Source organism: Lolium perenne, chromosome 1, assembly GCF_019359855.2.
Source record: "Lolium perenne isolate Kyuss_39 chromosome 1, Kyuss_2.0, whole genome shotgun sequence".
NCBI classification, from domain to species: domain Eukaryota; kingdom Viridiplantae; phylum Streptophyta; class Magnoliopsida; order Poales; family Poaceae; genus Lolium; species Lolium perenne.
In genome coordinates, this window is record NC_067244.2 from 253,737,051 (window position 1) to 253,746,052 (window position 9,002).

Genomic DNA, 9,002 nt, shown 5'->3' on the forward strand with positions numbered 1-9,002 from the left:
TCAACATCAAGTGTCGGACTCTCGAGAAAAAATATGAGTTGGCGCCCACCTTTCTTTCAACCGTTGGTTCTCAATCCGAGGGTGGTCCAACTAGCTAACAAAATTGGCTTGGTATTCATGGTCTTGAACCAACGATTTGGCATGGCTTTCAATCGGTATGAGAGGTGATGTATGGAGGTGATTCATACGAGAGGGCAATAAAGAAATGTTTTGTCATCCTCGCAAAGCTAGTCTATTTGGAAAGAAATGAATAATTGGTTTTTCGCAACATTGCATGATACTAATTCATGATACTATGCATTGAAGGTGTTGTATCATAGACTAGTATCGCCTACGATACTTCCCATTGTGACTAGTCTAAGTGCTTTTGCACCATGAACACTAGCTATGCACAGACCTCAAAAAACACTTCTCCATCATTCTACTATTCACACTTTCTTTTTCTAATAGAACTATGTACCATTGTTTTTAATATAATCTTGTGTCGAGAGTATATATTTCTAAAATAGTCATTTATGTTTCGCATAAGCTCAAAGAGGGGTACTTACTTATGAGAGATATCTTTCAACTAATACGTTGTAGGAGTACTTTAATTATGTGAGCTATAGTGTGAAATGCTTACTAGAACGAGTACAAAAGGTGTTTGATAACATTACGGGCCACACGCCCGTGTAGCCTCGCATTGTAGGAGCATTACATCAATTTAACAACTACGGAGGAGTAGCCTAGGTAGAGATAACAGGCAAAGGAAATAGTTCAACGGATAGTACAACACAACTACGGAAAGGGAGTAGCCTAGGTAGAGATAAACATGCAAATGAAATAGTTCAACAGATACAAATCTTGCATTACAACACGAGTATTACATAAAGTACACCAGCCCTTCTTTGGACTCGTGACGTGAAGGCAGGTTCCATTGCCGGCGTTGGCGAAGCTTGGGATGAGCCACAACGGAACTGTCGCCATGTCCATCTAATGTTGGTTTGGAAACCAACAAAGATGTGCCTTCGTAATTCAAGCGAAGCGGCAAATTTACGGAGAAGGAGGATATGCAAGGCCTACGCATGGTGCGATGTGTAAACAGAGTTGCTTCTCGCCATATTTGGACGGTCATGTTCTGCCCGTCTTCTACCGGAAGGATAATCGGATAGTTCACTCCAAGGAAGAGAGAATATGATCCAAGGGAAATAATCCTCCTCCATGGCCTCGGTGGCATCAATCGACTGGTGTCCATCTTTGTACACCTCGCAGCCAAGTAAACCCTTACCATACCGTGAATAGTGCGACCATGACGACCCTCGGAGGTAGCAACGGCAGAGTAAAATCCGAACCAGTCCAGTATAATCCCGCCCGTCGCAACGCCCCGGTATGGACCAGAAAAAGTCTAGAACCATCGGAGATCGTGCTAACCACCAGGAGCCAAGATTGTACCGACCTTGTTCATCAAGTTCTGGCGGAATAGGTGTCGTGCTGATCAACAAAGGACCTTGCAAAGGAAAGCACAGCTTGAAGTCAGTTCAGCAAAACTTGAGTAGTTCATTACATACATGAATAATGATGTAGCTAAAATACTCGCCTCCGATCCAAATTAATTGACTCAACTGGATATGTCTAGCTAGATATGCACAAATTAATTGACTCAAGTTTGTCTAGCTAGATGCACTGGCTAGACAAAGCTGAGTCAATTTGATTTGGATCGGAGGGAGTACTTTATTTTGACTCAAAGGCATATCATGCTGATTTTGATTGAATATAGAGGGGGAAAGGTACAGGGCATGACACGAAAACTACACAACAAAAAGAAAAAGGCTAAAGCTAAATCTGAAACTAGCAGGTAATAGCGAAAACACATCATATGAGATGAGAAAAATTACCCCAAGAAAGTTGATTCCATGCATAAACTTCGCTGTCTGAGTTACTGACAAATACTATACCCTTGTGGATGATTGCATCGGAGTAGCCGTACGCTAAGAACTGGTTGTCAAGAACTGTCCATCCGCTAGAAGCACGGTGAAGGACTGCAATTGCCGCGTTGAAGATGGCAAGAACGAGAGAAACTAGTATAATTTGAAGCAATTGTTGGAACTCGGCAAATAGCTATCTTCATGATTGAAGATGTTGATCATTAGACTCGAACACAGGTTTATCCGGGGTGGATTTAAACTCACTTATTGGTGGTAGAGGAATCCGGCGATCAGTGTACACATTGACAAGCTCCCAATTCCAGGGGAAGCCAAGAAGGGCGATCCAATCTCCATTCGCGCCTGCCCACATGCCTGTACCACCATCTGGAATCACGGCATCGGAAGAGATCCCGTCCACGGCGTCGGTTGGCACAAGGTACCCTTGCGATCTTTTGCATCATGCTGCTTGTCCTTCTCGCGCACCCCGCTGCTTGAACTTGTGGATGCGGGAGAAGGGATTGTGCGCGGGCGGTACCTCGGTTTGGTGAGTATGAAGAACACAGGGGCATGCCAAACGGCTGAGATGCGGCGAGCTACACTTTGTGTTGCTGAATCATGATAAAACTTGCATGAACCGACGAGGCTCGTGGCGGTGATGACATCGCATCGGGATGCGATTTCTTCAAGTGGGCCATCAGGAAACACCCAAGAACTGCCACTCTCATTGATCGATCTCGCCATTGGAAGGATGCGGTCAAGTGGGTGTGGGGGTGTGGGAGTGGGACGAGCGTTTGGGTATGAGGTATTGGAGGACAGTGCGAGCGGCAGCTGGTAGAGCGATATGGATAAAAGTCCACAACTCCTACTAGTACCATCAAACAGGTGGCTCGAGATGATCCGAAAAAGGCATGGCGGGGGTGGTGCAGGGGCTGCTGGTGTCGGCGGGGTCGCGAGAGAAGATGGAGATGAAGAAGACGGAGAAGCGAGGCAAAAAAAAACAATTTGAATTGTAATCAATAATACGAGTACTACGGGCGTGCCTTCTCTCTCGGTCTCTGCCGCACTACCGCACCCGTCGTGAAGGCGTGTGACCCGAGAAGAAGCTAATGTGCGTATCTTGTCCTTGCACGCCGTGGAGCTGTATTTTGTCTCATCAAATCAGCTCGGATAGTTTCAAAGAGAAAAGATCCTTTGCCATCATCATGATATATTACCACGGGCCCACGGCGGTACATTCATCTTGTACTACCATATACTGTACTGCTCTATATGTTGCACAAACCACCACTTGGACATTTTTTTGCAGTTTCCACCATGTGGTGGTCTAATATGTTGCAAATTTCACCACTTGGTTATCTAATCAGCTAGTTAGTCATGTTGATAGCAAAATCGACAAGTGGGTTCAACATGTCAATGCTCCAATTAATGTTTTAGAAAAAATAATTTTTTCAAAATTCATACTTCTTTTATTTAGCTATTTAAAAATGCTTATTCATTTATTTCAACAAATATTGTGCGGTCTTGAATTTTTCAAACAAATATTATGGCATCGGGTTCGGGACTCTGAAAAGGATCGCCGTCGTACGGGAACCCGAAATGATGCCCACAAAGATGGTCGAAAGTGGCAAGGAACCCGTCGAGGTGGATGAACTCGGAAACCTTGGTAGAGGTAGGGATCTTGAGGAGGCCATTAGGGTTAGCCTACCCCCAATAAGCGTATGAACGAAAAAATTCACATAAGTAGTAGCTATTATTAAAACTTCACAAATATTACGCAGCTTTTGAATATTTCAAAAGTATTGTGGCGTCACTGGCCTTGCCCGAATTTTACCTTTCAGCCGGATGTCACGAGCATGATCACTCAACCAACCAGGTCCAAACATATATATACAATTGGCCTCCTCGAGCCTACACCGACCGATTGTCGCCGAAACTTGGATCATATAGTTTCTATTGGATTGATGTCCTAAGGAAATATTCCAACAACGGAAGTTGTTTGTTCATTGTATTATATTCCTTTGGAATCTTGTTGGGCTTGTTTGGTTCGAAGAAAATTCATAGAAATTTTGTGGGATTCAAATCTCAGTGGCTCCTTTGATTCTTGAATACATGATAATTCATACTAATTCACGTGTTTTTTGTGTAGCACTACAACCAAAGAACATGCAATTCAAATTTGTGTGATTTCTCTCATATAGGATTAATTCAACATGCAATCATATTCAATTCCTACATTATTTCTATTTTAACATTTTGTACACATCATGCATGCGACCCAAACAATGCGTACATGGTGGGGGGGTTGTTTCGTTGCAAAAGCAGTTGGTCACACCACAAACAAACATGCAACAATTAATCTAAATTCACGCAGTTTCCCCGCGATGCAACCAAACAATATTCGATGAAACTAAGCATGGCATAAACATATACAATACACACCATACATTTTGGCTGCTTTGATTATTCGCAAGATTTTCAAAGTGCGGGAATATGAAAATTGTATGATTAGAGAGTGATGATCATCTCCAAATATATAGGATTGAGAAACAACGGTATTTGGATCCAATAACATTTGATTGCGTGTGAAAACCAAAAGAAATACTAGTAGTAACATACGGTTACACAATGAAGGATTTTTTGTTTTTGTATAAAAATGTATTGTCAATGAATTCTAAAAATTGCAATCCTATGAATTAAACAATCAGAAATTGTGTCAGACTAATTCCTACGTTTCGAGATTCTAGTACGGAGTATGATTTCTTTGAAGGGGCGCAGAGGGACGTGGGTAGCAATGTCTAGTCCCTGTCTTGTCTGTATACACTGTACTTACGTCAGACTAGTGTTGCTCATGAAGTCTTAATCGACGTACTACGAAGCTAGATGCATCACCGTTTCCAGTCTCTGTCCTCGTTTTTTCGATCGGCAAAATAGACAGAAATAACCCAAAGTCGAAAAGATTGGGAAAAACAAACTTTCGACATACTAGCAAGATTGGGTTATTTTTGTCCAAATTCTCGTTTTTTTCTCTTGGCTTCCCTACCCTTGAATCCATGTCACTTACGTGTGTTGCCCATGCATGCGTCATGTCCCACACTTCAGTGAGCACAAGTGACGTGCTGTACGTACGCAAACTCCCAGCGATCTTCTTTGTCAAGAGAAGACGCATCAAGATTCAAGACCCGATCGCATTTCTTGCTTTCAGCCTGGGGTCCTCCATGTAAAAGTTAGGGATTTAGATGTAATTTCATGTTTATTTTGTGTGCTGTTGTAAACTGTTGATTTTTTATGTCCATTTCAATCTTGGTCAAATCCTAGGTTTGACCTAGATTTAAACAAGTTTAAAACATGAAAATGAAAAAGTAAGCCTGGATCCTCCTTACAAGGAAACCCCCTCTACAACAACGTATTTATGTGTATCTAAATGACGATATAGGCGTTGCTAGGGCCTCTACCAACGGATAAATATGCGTTGCGTTTTTGGGTGTTGCAAGGGTACAATGCAACACATATCCGTGCGTTGGTAACCAATGGTATAAGCGATGCAAAATAGCTACAGAATCCTAGCAACAACTGTATGCGTTGGTACAGGCATCCTATACGAATTGAAAATTCTATTTCACAAAATATTATTTTCTTGAATAGATGGTTTGATTGCTTCGTAAGATGACATTTTTTCTCACCAAGACGACAAGTTCAGCTGAGACATACCACATCACACACAAGTCGTATAATATGAATTCTTTACATCAGAAATAAATTCAATCTTTATTATTGGAATACCATTCCATACAGACATATTATCCAATGAGTACATAATTTACAATTTGCACGAAATATGATACTCTACCTGGTCCTACATATATTCTTCTTGGAATACCATTCCATACATGAATATTAAGAATAGACAATTTACAATCTTGCATCAAAATATAATATATTCTACCTAGTCTTATACTATATGTATTTTCCGATATTTGGCCTAACATATCCAGAGCAGATATCCAAATAGAAAGTCTTGCCGATTTATGGGACCTGCAAATATAAATTTTGTTTCCAATATCAAATGTCAAAAAGAGTATGAAGGTTACAGTGAATTCTACTAAGTACTTGCTGATAAATTTGTAGGCATACTCACCATGGTAACATGCCAAAGCTAAGTCAGAACGCAAGATATTTTTGCAACCTTGTGCATTTTATATAGCTCATAAGACCTACAAGTCACAGTGGTTATCACACAAATAGAAATACAGATGAAATCGAGATAAGAAATAAACATGACATGGTCTGAATGAATCCATCAAAGTGAAAATCAAAATACTTTAATTAATTAGATTGTCCCTCTAACGACAGATAAATATTAACAACTAACTAATTCATAGATTGGTAAATAAAAGTACCACAAAGCAGAACTGAACGTAATATAAATGGCAAAAGGGAGGAATTAATACCTACAGGTCGTCCTGTTGCTGATTGTTGCTGTTGATGCGCTCACGTTTTCATCAAGAAAAACAGCCCTACAATTTTTGGTAACAGAATACTTATGGTATTGGTGGTCTGATCGGTGCACTAAGAATATTGAGAGACAAAGACATGTGAGCTACAGTACCTGAGTATAGCATAGGCTAAAGAGATCCATGGGGAAACTAAGTTTTACGGGAAATACATTGTTTCTCATATTGCACATGAACCAGCACGTGAGGTGTGAAGCGGCTGTACACTTCTATAAAAAGAAAAGAGGTATTCACATCCAAAATGCAATGAATTACGTTCTTTGATTTCCTTTTGCAAGAGCGATGTAGCCTTCTCTATATGGATCAAATGGATCTCGCAAGAAAGCAGAGATTCCTGGCTTCAATACAACACAGACCTATTAATAAGTGTTCAATTTCTCAGCATACATACAAGATAAAATCATGGCAAGATGCGAATTAAATGATACCATAGTACTGCTATGTATCTTTGTCAGATACTATTGCCGAAACTAAAACAGCTAGATGAAGATCATATCTCTACACTGTTTGTGTATTTTTTTGTAAATCTCCATCAGTAACATAATGTAATCTTCCATTAGCTGAGATGATTGGTATCAAAGTATCCAACCAATCCAAACAGGAAAAGTACCTGAATACCATGAGCGGCCAACGGAACGAATGGGCATGGATGCACTCATGCGCTGAACACCTACTCGTAGAAAAATCGAGAACACAGGTAAGCCAAGGTAAACGGAGAGATCAATTTGTCAGGGAAAAAAATGGAAATTGAACCTCAAGGCCGAACCTCTTATGTGCCCTTCTCCGCCGCGCCCACCGGGGTATATATCGCCGCCGTGGTTCGTGGATCTTCGAGAAATCACCGCCATGGAGTATCCCAAATCCGTTTTGGCTGCAGCACTAGGAGCTTTCGTGGATTTAGCCGATCTTGTGGTAAACGAACCCTAAGCTGTGGTGAAATCGTCCCTTCCAGATTTCTTTGCTCTGAATCCTATCAACAACATGCGAGTAGTGGGAGATCGAACCGGCGAGGGAGGCAGAGCTCGTCAGCGGCCGAACACGAAGGGAGGCGGCTAGGTTATGGGGGAGGCGATGCACGGGACTGCCGGGTGTGGGGATCGTGGCCTCGTTGCACATGTGCTGGGTTAAAGGACTCTTAATGAGTCGTGCGTAATTAGTGGGCTGGGCTCATATATTTTTCCTCTCAGTAGCGATCTGTGTACATCTCAAATCTCAAGAAGAAAATAACAGCGATCTGCGTATTAGACAACGGATGCAAGTGGCAACACATATGTCTGTATCTATGAGAAAATTCTGCAACGAATATTCACGGCGTTACCAGGCATGTATTGCTATAGGTGGGTTGTTGTAGTAGTGATTAGTCAATCCAAAATGAAGCTTTTGGGAGGTTTTTGAAATTTCTATGTTTGAAACCCAAAACCACTTCTTTTCATGCTAGACTTCATAAGACATAGTTTAGGGATAGGGGTAGATACATGATTTATCTGGTTTCAGTATGTCTAGAGCTTGTTTATCCACTTGAATGCTTACTATATGACATAAGAAGACTATGTGCTATGGTTTTTCATTTATCTATTTTTTTTGAATTTTATGCCCATTTGAATCTTGGTCAAATTCCAGGTTTGACCAGGTTTTAAACATGTTTAAAACTTGAAAATGAAAAGGTGTAAGCATGGATCCTTTGTAGTCACTCTAAAATGAAGCTTTTGGGAGGTTCTCGAAATTTCCATGCATGCTTGAAACTCAAAACCACTTTTCTTCATGCTTGACTTCATAAGACAGAGTTTAATTAGGGTTAGGGGTAGATACACGATTTTTCTGGTTTGAATATGTCTAGACCTTGTTTATCAACTTGAATGTTTACTATATGACATAATTAAGAAGGCTATGTACGTGCTTTGGTTTTTCATTCTTTAGATTTTTGTCTGAATTTTTATGCCCATTTGAATCTTGGTCAAATCCTAGGTTTGACCAAGATTTAAATAAGTTTAAAACATGAAAATGAAAAGATAAGCATCGATCCTTCTTACTCGCTCTAAAATGAAGCTTTTGGTAGGTTTTTGAAATTTCCATGTTTGAAACCCAAAACCACTTCTCTTCATGCTTGACTTCATAAGACGAAGTTTAGGGTCGATAGGGGGTAGATACATGATTTGTCTGGTTTGAATATGTCTAGACCTTGTTTATGAACTTGAATGCTTACTATATGACATAAGAAGACTATGTGCTTTGGTTTTTTTATTTTTTTATTTTATGCCCATTTTAATATTGGTCAAATCCTAGGTTTGACCAAGATTTAAACAAGTTTAAAACATGAAAATGAAAAGGTAAGCCTGGATCCTTCTTAGTCACTCTAAAATGAAGCTTTTCGGAGGTTTTTGAAATTTCCATGTTTGAAACCAAAAACCACTTCTCTTCATGCTTGACTTCATAAGACAGAGTTTAGGGTTAGGGGTAGATACATGATTTGTCTTATTTGAATATGTATAGACGTTGTTTGTCAACTTTTGAATGCTTACTATATATATATATGACATAAGAAGACTATGTGCTTTTGTTTTTCATTTTTCTGATTTTTTTAATTTTA

General features: G+C 40.2%; 1 long non-coding RNA gene across 2 annotated transcripts; it reads right to left on the bottom strand.

Moving 5' to 3' along the window:
- Window positions 1-5,691: 5,691 nt before the first annotated feature.
- LOC127327467 (uncharacterized) lies at window positions 5,692-7,566 on the bottom strand. Of its 2 annotated transcripts, XR_007868576.2 has the most exons (6): window positions 7,182-7,566; window positions 7,026-7,085; window positions 6,511-6,771; window positions 6,353-6,418; window positions 6,040-6,115; window positions 5,692-5,936 (listed from the first exon to the last, which is right to left on the bottom strand). It is a non-coding gene; the product is annotated as an uncharacterized lncRNA (long non-coding RNA). The 2 variants fall into 2 exon arrangements; XR_007868575.2 differs by having other exon boundaries at window positions 6,511-7,085.
- Between the last annotated feature and the right edge of the window lie 1,436 nt (window positions 7,567-9,002).